The sequence below is a fragment of the Siphateles boraxobius genome, unplaced genomic scaffold, assembly GCF_051911475.1.
Source record: "Siphateles boraxobius isolate OS27281-9 unplaced genomic scaffold, OSU_SipBor_1 139, whole genome shotgun sequence".
In the NCBI taxonomy this organism is placed as follows: domain Eukaryota; kingdom Metazoa; phylum Chordata; class Actinopteri; order Cypriniformes; family Leuciscidae; genus Siphateles; species Siphateles boraxobius.
The window spans coordinates 208,098-222,709 of NW_027508743.1; positions in this window are offsets into that span (position 1 = coordinate 208,098).

The following is a 14,612-nucleotide window of genomic DNA, read 5'->3' on the forward strand; positions in this document are numbered from 1 at the left end:
CACAGCTGATTGGTTGTTGCTCCATGAGCGGCCAATGAGCTGCGGCTCAACATTTAAATATGGTAGTGTTAGTGTTAGCAGTATATGCAGTATGCTTTCAGAAACCCTCCTGCTTCCCCAGCTCCACCTGTATAAATCTGCTACGGGTTTTATTTACATGTATGTTACATGTGCAGCAGCAGCCGCATGTCTTACATGCTCACAGAGGCATGACTGCGAATGTATTGGCAGTAGCAAGTCTCAGTATTGCTCTGCAACAGCAGCGTAGCAGATCTATTCCGCCAAAAGACCAGTGCTAATCAACCTGAATTCACCTAACTCACACTGTAGGCCTATGTATACACTATAAACAAATAGGGATAGTTGAATGTGTGTGGGATCTCATTCAAACAATGTCATTGCTTTCTGCCCTTTCAATATTTGCAAAATGGTAAACAAACTTTCTACATTCCTAGTTATTCCAGTCCAGTTTGCTGTAACTTGCTGTCAAAACAAAAATACTGTGTCAAACATAAACTCACACACACAGTGATGATACTTAATGCTCAGATTAAGTCTTTAAAATGAAGAAAGTTTCCTTTTATGGGCAGGTTTAATGGTATAGGGTTAGTGTAAGGGGAGAGAATATACAGCTTGTACAATATAGAAATAATTCTATGGAAAGTCTCCATAAAACATGGAAACTCAAAGTGTGTGTGTATGTGTGTGTGTGTGTGTGTGTGTGTGTGTGTGTGTGTGTGTGTGTGTGTGTGTGTGTGTGTGTGTGTGTGTGTGTGTGTGTGTGTGTGTGTGTGTGTGTGTGTGTGTGTGTGTGTGTGTGCGGGCGTGCGTGCGTGTGTGTGTGCGTGTGTGTGTGTGTGCTTACATTTACATTTAATCAAAGCGACTTACAAATGAGGAGGAAATAGAAACCATTAAACTAACAATAGGACAACAATATGCAAGTGCTGTGACCATTCCCAGTTTAGTCTAACACAGTACACTTACATGATAATGAATATCTGTCTGACTTTTCTACATGTTGACATGACATGGCTTGATTCAGATGGTAAATATCATATATTAAGTTGGGTATTCTCCTTAGAGATAATCACCATATTTATCATGAAATCATATTTAAAACATATGAATCATATCATACAATAAAAATATGATTAAATGTTACAGTAAATCCAAATTAAATTATGGGATCTCATTCAATGCTTTCAGAATCTTTACTTTTTAAAATGATTTTATGTATTTTTAAAATAAAATTTTAATATATTAACATAATTTGATGACAGTAGCCTATATTTATTGTGCAAACAGTGCAAACTTTGCTAAAGTGATTGTTTTGAACAAGTATTAATTGTAAAGTATTGATTATACTTAAGCATATTAGCTAAAGTATTAGTACTGTGTGTCTTTTGCCCCATGCTGGTTTTACACCGTGTGTCTGTGTGTTGAAAGGCAACCTCATACATTTATAAGATTTTTACTGTAAATAAAATAAACACACAATTTTCACACAAAATCTGTTGCTCCATAAATGTTCAATACAAACTTTTTTTCTGCAATAGTGAAAAGCACATTTTCTTCTTAAGGTGTGACTTTAACCTCGTAGCAATCTGACCCCTGTTCTCCCACTGCTCTAAACACCGGACTAATGGCGCCCTCTAGTGGAACACAATAGATACGACCTAAAACACACGCGCGCGCGCACACACACACACACAGGCCTAGGTATAAATAATTAATCTTAATGATATCTATGATGTAATATAAATTGATTAAAAGACGCTTACATTGTTTAAATTCCTGAAAAGTTCTAAGCAAATATAAATTGCGTAGGCTATAATATTTCTTTACAAAAGACGTCAGCAAAGCTATACTTGAAATGTTATTGCTGTTGTTAATAATCAATTATATTTACTAAATAGCATAACAAATATATGATAATTTTTATATAGTAGCCTAGCCTAAGTATGAACAGTTGAGGAAACGCATGCACGGTGAAGCTTGTCAAGCGCTTGCGATCTGCCCCCGTTCTGCTGCTATCCCACTGAAAATGCTCTCGTGGTTATACTGTTACGTCTGTACCGTGTAAAATGACCCCCCCTGAACAAGGGTATATGGTATTTATCAAATAAAGTAATAGCGAATAAGTAGTTAAATGCAAAATGTAATGCAAAATTTAGCAAATTGCAAAAATGCAAAATTTTGACAATTGTAACAATACGGTGTCACAAAGCGAAACAAACAAACAAAGTCCATGAAAATGAATGTAAAACACCCTAATCGTGACAGCATGTTATCAGAATTAAGCTTATTAAGCTTAGTCACCACAACTGGACCCGTTACGTCCACCACTAACACTGGAGTCATCACAACTGGACCTGTTACATCCACCACTAACACTAGAGTCACCACAACTGGACCCATTACATCCACCACTAACACTGGGGTCACCACAACTGGACCCATTACATCCACCACTAACACTGGGGTCACCACAACTGGACCCGTTACGTCCACCACTAACACTGGAGTCACCACAACTGGACCCGTTACGTCCACCACTAACACTGGAGTCATCACAACTGGACCCGTTACATCCACCACTAACACTAGAGTCACCACAACTGGACCCATTACATCCACCACTAACACTGGAGTCACCACAACTGGACCCATTACATCCACCACTAACACTGGAGTCACCACAACTGGAACCATTACATCCACCACTAACACAGTCACCACAACTGGACCCATTACATCCACCACTAACACTGGAGTCACCACAACTGGACCCGTTACGTCCACCACTAACACTGGAGTCACCACAACTGGAACCATTACATCCACCACTAACACAGTCACCACAACTGGACCCATTACATCCACCACTAACACTGGAGTCACCACAACTGGACCCGTTACATCCACCACTAACACTGGAGTCACCACAACTGGAACCATTACATCCACCACTAACACAGTCACCACAACTGGACCCATTACATCCACCACTAACACTGGAGTCACCACAACTGGACCCGTTACATCCACCACTAACACTGGAGTCACCACAACTGGAACCATTACATCCACCACTAACACAGTCACCACAACTGGACCCATTACATCCACCACTAACACTGGAGTCAGCACAACTGGACCCGTTACGTCCACCACTAACACTGGAGTCATCACAACTGGACCTGTTACATCCACCACTAACACTAGAGTCACCACAACTGGACCCATTACATCCACCACTAACACTGGGGTCACCACAACTGGACCCGTTACATCCACCACTAACACTGGGGTCACCACAACTGGACCCGTTACGTCCACCACTAACACTGGAGTCATCACAACTGGACCCGTTACATCCACCACTAACACTAGAGTCACCACAACTGGACCCGTTACATCCACCACTAACACTGGAGTCACCACAACTGGACCCGTTACATCCACCACTAACACTGGAGTCACCACAACTGGACCCATTACATCCACCACTAACACAGTCACCACAACTGGACCCGTTACATCCAGCACTAACACTGGAGTCACCACAACTGGACCCATTACATCCACCACTAACACAGTCACCACAACTGGACCCGTTACATCCAGCACTAACACTAGAGTCATCACAACTGGACCCGTTACATCCACCACTAACACTGGAGTCACCACAACTGGACCCGTTACATCCACCACTAACACTGGAGTCACCACAACTGGACCCGTTACATCAACCACTAACACTGGAGTCATTACAACTGGACCCGTTACATCCACCACTAACACTGGAGTCACCACAACTGGACCCGTTACATCCACCACTAACACTGGGGTCACCACAAATGGACCCGTTACATCCACCACTAACACTGGAGTCACCACAACTGGACCCGTTACATCCACCACTAACACAGTCACCACAACTGGACCCGTTACATCCAGCACTAACACTAGAGTCATCACAACTGGACCCGTTACATCCACCACTAACACTGGAGTCATTACAACTGGACCCGTTACATCCACCACTAACACTGGAGTCACCACAACTGGACCCGTTACATCCACCACTAACACTGGGGTCACCACAACTGGACCCGTTACATCCACCATTAACACAGGAGTCACCACAACTGGACCCGTTACATCCACCACTTACACAGTCACCACAACTGGACCCGTTACATCCACCACTAACACTGGGGTCACCACAACTGGACCCGTTACATCCACCACTAACACAGTCACCACAACTGGACTCGTTACATCCAGCACTAACACTAGAGTCATCACAACTGGACCCGTTACATCCACCACTAACACTGGAGTCACCACAACTGTACCCGTTACATCCACCACTAACACTGGAGTCACCACAACTGGACCCGTTACATCCACCACTAACACTGGAGTCACCACAACTGGACCCGTTACATCCACCACTAACACTGGAGTCACCACAACTGGACCCGTTACATCCAGCACTAACACTGGAGTCACCACAACTGGACCCGTTACATCCACCACTAACACTGGAGTCACCACAACTGGACCCGTTACATCCACCACTAACACTGGAGTCACCACAACTGGACCCGTTACATCAACCACTAACACTGGAGTCATTACAACTGGACCCGTTACATCCACCACTAACACTGGAGTCACCACAACTGGACCCGTTACATCCACCACTAACACTGGGGTCACCACAACTGGACCCGTTACATCCACCACTAACACTGGGGTCACCACAACTGGACCCGTTACATCCAGCACTAACACTGGAGTCACCACAACTGGACCCGTTACATCCACCACTAACACAGTCACCACAACTGGACCCGTTACATCCACCACTAACACTGGGGTCACCACAACTGGACCCGTTACATCCACCACTAACACAGTCACCACAACTGGACCCGTTACATCCAGCACTAACACTAGAGTCATCACAACTGGACCCGTTACATCCACCACTAACACTGGAGTCACCACAACTGTACCCGTTACATCCACCACTAACACTGGAGTCACCACAACTGGACCCGTTACATCCACCACTAACACTGGAGTCACCACAACTGGACCCGTTACATCAACCACTAACACTGGAGTCATTACAACTGGACCCGTTACATCCACCACTAACACTGGAGTCACCACAACTGGACCCGTTACATCCACCACTAACACTGGGGTCACCACAACTGGACCCGTTACATCCACCATTAACACAGGAGTCACCACAACTGGACCCGTTACATCCACCACTAACACTGGGGTCACCACAACTGGACCCGTTACATCCACCATTAACACAGGAGTCACCACAACTGGACCCGTTACATCCACCACTTACACAGTCACCACAACTGGACCCGTTACATCCACCACTAACACTGGGGTCACCACAACTAGACCCGTTACATCCACCACTAACACAGTCACCACAACTGGACCCGTTACATCCAGCACTAACACTAGAGTCATCACAACTGGACCCGTTACATCCACCACTAACACTGGAGTCACCACAACTGTACCCGTTACATCCACCACTAACACTCGAGTCACCACAACTGGACCCGTTACATCCACCACTAACACTGGAGTCACCACAACTGGACCCGTTACATCCAGCACTAACACTGGAGTCACCACAACTGGACCCGTTACATCCACCACTAACACTGGAGTCACCACAACTGGAACCGTTACATCCACCACTAACACTGGAGTCACCACAACTGGACCCGTTACATCAACCACTAACACTGGAGTCATTACAACTGGACCCGTTACATCCACCACTAACACTGGAGTCACGACAACTGGACCCGTTACATCCACCACACCTAAAGTGCCCACAACCACTGCAAAAATAGTACCTAAGATACTAACAGATCTGGAGTTTCACTCTTTTGTCACATTTACAGATGCACTCAAAAACTCAGAGTCTCAGGAGTTCAAGAATAGGTCTAAGCTTGCGAAGGATCTGGTGAGTTGAAGCATCAGGCTCTCTGATGATAAATGTCTTGATTTTAAACCTGTAGATACAGTTTATATATATATATATATATATATATATATATATATATATATATATATATATAACCACTAGGACATACATTTTAATACTTAGGGCACTTTTTCAAAACTCTTCACACATTGAGCACAACAGCAGTTTATGTGGGCTAAACTGTGGATCATTTATCATTGATTTGGCACAAAAATGCATTCAACAACAATATATTTCAGAATACATTATTTATTTTCTCACTCAGACACAAACACCACCAAAACTCTGTGAAATTTAGGAATAATATTGTACTGTAATACAAACATGGACCATGCAACTTAAACTGCGGGGAATTCTGAACAGTAGAGACATTTTACTAAAGAAATCATTATGCTAGCTGCTGTTGTGCTTTTATGTTTTTGTTTTATGACAAACAAAGTGTGTTTGTTGTATGAAATACATAGTGTTCTGGAAGAATGAGTTGATTTGAGACACTGACATTATTTTAGTGCATTTTGAATGTGAAATTTACTGCTGTGCCAAGATGAAAGTCGGTTAGGAGAACTGTGTGAAGAGTTTTGAAAAAGTAATAAGTCTTGAGAAATGTGTCCTAGCAATTGTAAAACACTAACAGAGGAGAAAATGACTAACACTTTAACTTTGTATATTCTTTATTGTTTGTTATTTGTTCCAGCTTGAAGCTGTCTACAAACCCAAGTATGTTAACTTTCTTGGAGTGATTGTCCAAGGATTCAGATAAATACAGCATATTGCAATCGTGTGTGTGTGCGTGTGTGTGTGTGCGTGCGTGCGTGCGTGTGTGTGTGTGTATGTGTGTGTGCGTGCTTGCGTGCTTGCGTGCGTGCGTGTGTGTGTGTGTGTGTGTGCGTGCGTGCGTGCGTGCGTGTGCATTGAGCATAAACATTGATCTTTTAATATGTGCTTGCAAAATGGATTCCACTAACATTCTTTGATATATTCCAGACCAGGGTCAATCATCACGATAACACAACTAGTTTTCAGCTTCAGCCAATCTTTACCATCCAGAAAAGAGATTGCAGACACGCTTTTGACAGCAGCAGAAACAGGAAATGTAAATGCATTGAACATCATTTCTCAGACCATTCTATCAATGGTTCCAGTAAGCATTATTACTCAATAGACATTCTTCTGTAATGTTATCAACCCTAACCCTAACCCTGACCTGAATGAAGCCAAAAATGTATGTTTGATCTTTTCCAGCTAATTTGCTAATCTTTATATTACAGCTTTTGCTACAACGGCTGCTCCGTCTACAGCGGCTGCAACTTCAAGTGCATCGAAGATTGAATCGCATCCAGAAGCAACAGGCCTCATTACTATGGGAAAAATATTAAGACTTTTCTTGTGGATCCTTTAATCATATATCAACCAAACGTGAGAGTTCAGCAAGGCATGCTAACAAATTAAACAGCATATATATATAGCATATATCTTATATGTAATATTTGCAATTATAGCACACTCGATATAGGTTAATTTAAAGATAAGTTTGATTTTGCACTATTCCTCAAGAATATAATTCTTAAAATGCATATATTAATTAAAAAGTAGGGTTTTTTTTAAAGGGAATGAATTTCTATTTTAATGCTGTCTTCTGTGAGGGAAAAGAGGGCATTTTCTGCATGTAATTCCTCATGTTTTTTTGTTTTTTGTTTTCAAATTTCAATTATTTTTAAATTTACACATTGTAAAAGTTCGCTCAGCTGTTTTTAGGATAAAAACTGTTTTTTTGTCATTTAATTATGATCAAATAAACATGAGTTTATATGGGCCAAAATATGTTGCTTTCATGAAAAGACACGCTGCACAAATCCCTTAAATGCTAGACATTGCATCTTACTTTGCAATATACAAATTTCAAATGTGAAAGCAACTCAGTTTACAGTTTTAATTCATTCTTTCAGAGATATGTAAGCTGAGAACTGGTATTTTTGTGAATAGTTGATGAGAGTTGACAATGAAAACTATCTGTGATGACAGAGGTGAGCTACTCACTCAACACATGCTTCAAGCTGCCAATGATCATTCTTCAGGGATTTCAGCGGATCAAGCCACAGAAGGAGCTGTCAATCAAGCTTTTGAGTGTGAGAATGTGAAAATAGAGAAATAACTGCTACTCAAATGTTAAAATCACCCATGACTATTCTGAATGTTATGACCCTTAACATTGACACTGCTGCAAATACAAGGCTCACGGTTGTTTTTTTGACAAAAGAGAGAGGAAGAGGAGGAGGAGGGCAAGAAAGACGAGGAGGATGAGGAGGGCAAGGAAGAGGAGGAGGAGGAGGGCAAGAAAGAGGAAGATGAGGAGGAGGAAGAGGAGGAGGAGGGCAAGAAAGAGGAAGAGGAGGAAGAGGAGGAGGAGGGCAAGAAAGAGGAGGAGGAGGGTGAGGAGGAGGAGGAGGGCAAGAAAGAGGAGGAGGATGAGGAGGGCAAGGAAGAGGATGAGGAGGAGGGCAAGAAAGAGGAAGAGGAGGAGGAGGAAGAGAAGGAGGAGGAGGAGGAGGGGCAAGGAAGAGGAGAAGGAGGAAGAGGAAGACAAAGAGTGGAAATATCTGATGAAATTCGAGCAACAGTCATAGACCATGTTCTTGTCCATGGACTGACAATGAGGGAAGCAGGACTTAGAGTGACAATGTCAGTTTCCACCGAGCTGCTCAGGTAAGGGAATGGTTTAACATCAATGGGCAGTTTATGAACTTGTACCTCCCTCCATACTCGCCTTTCCTGAATCCGATTGAGGAGTTTTTCTCCTCTTGGAGATGGAAAGTTTATGATAGACAACCCTACACCAGAGTAAATCTGCTGCAAACCATGGATTTAGCCTGTGGTGATATTGGTGAGGAATCATGTCAGGGCTGGATACGACACACAAGAGGCTTCTTCACCCGTTGCCTCAGGAGGGACAATATTGCTAGTGATGTCGACGAAGTGCTCTGGCCTGATAGGCCAAAGACAAGAAGCACATTGATCACATGTTTACTCCTTTCATTTGTGTCCCTTTGAGTATCGTATACTGTAGTACAGTGCACTACTGTACAATGAAAAAATATGAAATTTGTTTTGAGATTAAAAATGTAGTTCTCCCTGAGAACTATATGTTTTGAACAATGTGTTTTAAATTTGTTGGTGTATTGTTTACTGACTGCTTGATAGTGTATAGCATTTTGATCACTTTGTTTATGATTTGAGAGCAGTGTTTGATTTTGAACACAGGTAAAACTGTTTTGAGGCGAAAGTTTCATTTTGCAAGAGGAGTCAGTAAATGTAGTGCTTGTAAATAGTGCTTGAAGATGAGGTTTTGTGTTTAATGTTTTCAGAAAATGGACCAAGGTTTCAGAAATTGTGTTTTAGCAATTGAGAAAAACTGTAATGTTAACATTAAATATAGCAATTAGAAATAATAATAATAAAAAATGGTGTTAATCCCTTGGCCTAAAGCATCTGCTGATCATGCCTGAACCATTTACATTTATTCATTTAGCTGACGCTTTTATCCAAAGCGACTTACAATTGCTATATATGTCAGAGGTCGCACGCCTCTGGAGCAACTAGGAGTTAAGTGTCTTGCTCAGGGACACATTGGTGTCTCACATTGGATTCAAACCCGGGTCTCTCACACCAAAGGCATGTGTCTTATCCACTGCGACATCACCACCACCCCCTTACCACTCAATATATATCTGTCACATATTAAAACATATTAAAATCTCAACTTGATATGTTGTGTCCATCATCTTCTGATTTTTTCTTTTGCGCGACATGATTGTGTTTAAAGATGTTATATATAATCAATTTAGAGAATTTATAATTTTTAGGGAGGTTAACATAGTAGCTTACCTATAGTAGGCTACCTGTTAAATACACTATTTAAAATCATTTTTGCAATTATACAGTATATTTAAATTCATTTTTGCAATTACAGACAAAACTGTACCTGAGCATAGGTCTATTGTAAGCATGACGAGAGAAAACGGCGTTGCGCTTGTTTTTAGGATAAAAACTGTTTTTTTGTCATTTAATTATGATCAAATAAACATGAGTTTATATGGGCCAAAATATGTTGCTTTCATGAAAAGACACGCTGCACAAATCCCTTAAATGCTAGACATTGCATCTTACTTTGCAATATACAAATTTCAAATGTGAAAGCAACTCAGTTTACAGTTTTAATTCATTCTTTCAGAGATATGTAAGCTGAGAACTGGTATTTTTGTGAATAGTTGATGAGAGTTGACAATGAAAACTATCTGTGATGACAGAGGTGAGCTACTCACTCAACACATGCTTCAAGCTGTCAATGATCATTCTTCAGGGATTTCAGCGGATCAAGCCACAGAAGGAGCTGTCAATCAAGCTTTTGAGTGTGAGAATGTGAAAATAGAGAAATAACTGCTACTCAAATGTTAAAATCACCCATGACTATTCTGAATGTTATGACCCTTAACATTGACACTGCTGCAAATACAAGGCTCACGGTTGTTTTTTTGACTGACAGACAGCTAACATCACAGAGGGTCTGTATCACAGTTTTTCTCAAATGCTAAAACACTAAAATCCATTGCCTGAACAAAGTTCTCAGTTGTCTGAACTCATTTAGAGTCTGTTGTCAATACCGTAAACAATTTCACATGGTAAAACACAATTTACAGATCTCAGACTTTTCAGCAAAACTCTGAACACATTCTCATTCTCAAAACACATTCTGCACTCTAATGCACATGTCATCCATACTGGTAAACACAAGTGGCAACAATCAAATATAAATAGAGAACACATGTCATTTGATTGAACACAACCACTCAAAACTGATTCAACCTGTTTCAGATGATGTGACACAACCAATATAAGCCAGTTCAGAGAGTAAACAGGTTGTTGAAGGTGGGAAGGAGAAAGTCTGAGAATGGATAGAAGAAACAATGTGAGAGGACGAGTGCGTGTGCGAAGGTGGGCGACGAGGAGGAGGAGGGCAAGGAAGAGGAGGAGGAGGAGGAGGGCAAGAAAGAGGAGGAGGAGGAGGAGGAGGGCAAGAAAGAGGAAGAGGAGGAGGAGGGCAAGAAAGTGGAGGAGGAGGAGGGCAAGAAAGAGGAAGAGGAGGAGGAGGGCAAGAAAGAGGAGGAGGAGGAGGGTGAGGAGGAGGAGGGCAAGAAAGAGGAGGAGGAGGAGGGCAAGAAAGAGGAGGAGGATGAGGAGGGCAAGGAAGAGGAGGAGGACAAGAAAGAGGAGGAGGAGGAGGAGGAGGAGGAGGGCAAGAAAGAGGAAGAGGAGGAGGAGGAAGAGGAGGAGGAGGGCAAGAAAGAGGGAGAGGAGGAGGGCAAGAAAGAGGAGGAGGAGGGCAAGAAAGAGGAAAGGGAGAAGGAGGAAGAGGAGGAGGAGGGCAATAAAGAGGGAGAGGAGGAGGGCAAGAAAGAGGAGGAGGAGGGCAAGAAAGAGGAAGAGGAGGAAGAGGAGGAGGAGGGCAAGAAAGAGGAAGTGGAGGAGAGGAGGGCAAGAAAGAGGAGGAGGAGGAGGAGGAGGGCAAGAGAGAGGAAGAGGAGGAGGAGGAGGAGGGCAAGAGAGAGGAAGAGGAGGAGGAGGAGGGCAAGAAAGAGGAAGAGGAGGAGGAGGGCAAGAAAGAGAAAGAGGAGGAGGAGGGCAAGAAAGAGGAGGAGGGCAAGAAAGAGGAAGAGGAGGAGGAGGAAGAGGAGGAGGAGGGCAAGAAAGAGGGAGAGGAGGAGGGCAAGAAAGAGGAGGAGGAGGAGGAGGAGGAAGAGGAGGAGGAGGGCAAGAAAGAGGAAGTGGAGGAGGAGGAGGGCAAGAAAGAGGAGGAGGAGGAGGAGGAGGGCAAGAAAGAGGAAGAGGAGGAGGAGGAGGGCAAGAAAGAGGAAGAGGAGGAGGAGGAGGGCAAGAAAGAGAAAGAGGAGGAGGAGGGCAAGAAAGAGGAGGAGGAGGAGGGCAAGAAAGAGGAAGAGGAGGAGGAGGAGGGCAAGAAAGACGAGGAGGATGAGGAGGGCAAGGAAGAGGAGGAGGACAAGAAAGAGGAGGAGGAGGAGGGCAAGAAAGAGGAAGATGAGGAGGAGGAAGAGGAGGAGGAGGGCAAGAAAGAGGAAGAGGAGGAAGAGGAGGGCAAGAAAGAGGAGGAGGAGGGTGAGGAGGAGGAGGAGGGCAAGAAAGAGGAGGAGGATGAGGAGGGCAAGGAAGAGGATGAGGAGGAGGGCAAGAAAGAGGAAGAGGAGGAGGAGGAAGAGAAGGAGGAGGAGGAGGAGGGGCAAGGAAGAGGAGAAGGAGGAAGAGGAAGACAAAGAGTGGAAATATCTGATGAAATTCGAGCAACAGTCATAGACCATGTTCTTGTCCATGGACTGACAATGAGGGAAGCAGGACTTAGAGTGACAATGTCAGTTTCCACCGAGCTGCTCAGGTAAGGGAATGGTTTAACATCAATGGGCAGTTTATGAACTTGTACCTCCCTCCATACTCGCCTTTCCTGAATCCGATTGAGGAGTTTTTCTCCTCTTGGAGATGGAAAGTTTATGATAGACAACCCTACACCAGAGTAAATCTGCTGCAAACCATGGATTTAGCCTGTGGTGATATTGGTGAGGAATCATGTCAGGGCTGGATACGACACACAAGAGGCTTCTTCACCCGTTGCCTCAGGAGGGACAATATTGCTAGTGATGTCGACGAAGTGCTCTGGCCTGATAGGCCAAAGACAAGAAGCACATTGATCACATGTTTACTCCTTTCATTTGTGTCCCTTTGAGTATCGTATACTGTAGTACAGTGCACTACTGTACAATGAAAAAATATGAAATTTGTTTTGAGATTAAAAATGTAGTTCTCCCTGAGAACTATATGTTTTGAACAATGTGTTTTAAATTTGTTGGTGTATTGTTTACTGACTGCTTGATAGTGTATAGCATTTTGATCACTTTGTTTATGATTTGAGAGCAGTGTTTGATTTTGAACACAGGTAAAACTGTTTTGAGGCGAAAGTTTCATTTTGCAAGAGGAGTCAGTAAATGTAGTGCTTGTAAATAGTGCTTGAAGATGAGGTTTTGTGTTTAATGTTTTCAGAAAATGGACCAAGGTTTCAGAAATTGTGTTTTAGCAATTGAGAAAAACTGTAATGTTAACATTAAATATAGCAATTAGAAATAATAATAATAATGATAAAAAATGGTGTTAATCCCTTGGCCTAAAGCATCTGCTGATCATGCCTGAACCATTTACATTTATTCATTTAGCTGACGCTTTTATCCAAATAAAAGCTATATATGTCTATATATGTCAGAGGTCGCACGCTTCTGGAGCAACTAGGGGTTACGTGTCTTGCTCAGGGACACATTGGTGTCTCACATTGGATTCGAACCCGGGTCTCTCACACCAAAGGCATGTGTCTTATCCACTGCGCCATCACCACCACTACCTTACCACTCAATATATATCTGTCACATATTAAAACATATTAAAATCTCAACTTGATATGTTGTGTCCATCATCTTCTGATTTTTTCTTTTGCGCGACATGATTGTGTTTAAAGATGTTATATATAATCAATTTAGAGAATTTATAATTTTTAGGGAGGTTAACATAGTAGCTTACCAATAGTAGGCTACCTGTTAAATACACTATTTAAAATCATTTTTGCAATTATACAGTATATTTAAATTCATTTTTGCAATTACAGACAAAACTGTACCTGAGCATAGGTCTATAGTAAGCATGACGAGAGAAAACGGCGTTGCGCTTGTTGTCATGGTTCACGATTCTTAAGAATACATTCCTCTTAACTGCTATGTTTTAGCATTATTTTCAGAAAAAAAGATTAAGAATATTTTGTATTCACCACAACATTTCTTGAATGTTCTTATATTTTTCCATAAGATTGTTCTTAAGACAAAAAAATTCTTATAAAGAATGTTCTTAAAATATAAAATAATCGTAAATTCTATAATTTTTTATGTATAATTGTTACGATTACATTTTTTGTGAATCTGACCCCTGTTCTCCCACTGCTCCCAGTGGAGCACAATAGATACAACCTACAGTGCCATTTACACACACACACACACACACACATACACACACACACACACACACACACACACACACACACACACACACACACACACACACACACACACACACACACACACACACACACACACAATTTAATAATTATAAATAATTAATCAAAATAATATATGATGTAATATACATTGATTTAAAGACGTACTCTTCAATTATTTAAATTCCTAAAAATATTTAAAGAAATATAAATGGCGTATATATTTCTTTACAAAAGACGTCAGCATGTCAGCATACACTTGAAATGTTATTGTTATTGTTGTTGCTGTTGTTAAAAATAATTCACAGTTACTACAGCATCAAAAATATATTATTATTTATATATGTAGAAGTTTGAGCAGTTGAGGAAACGGGTGTCTCTTTAGGGATGGTCTCTTATGCAGATGATGACGAGGGGCGCATGTGTTGTCATGTGACGTCATCCTGCTAGAGGACAGGCGTTGTTATCCGC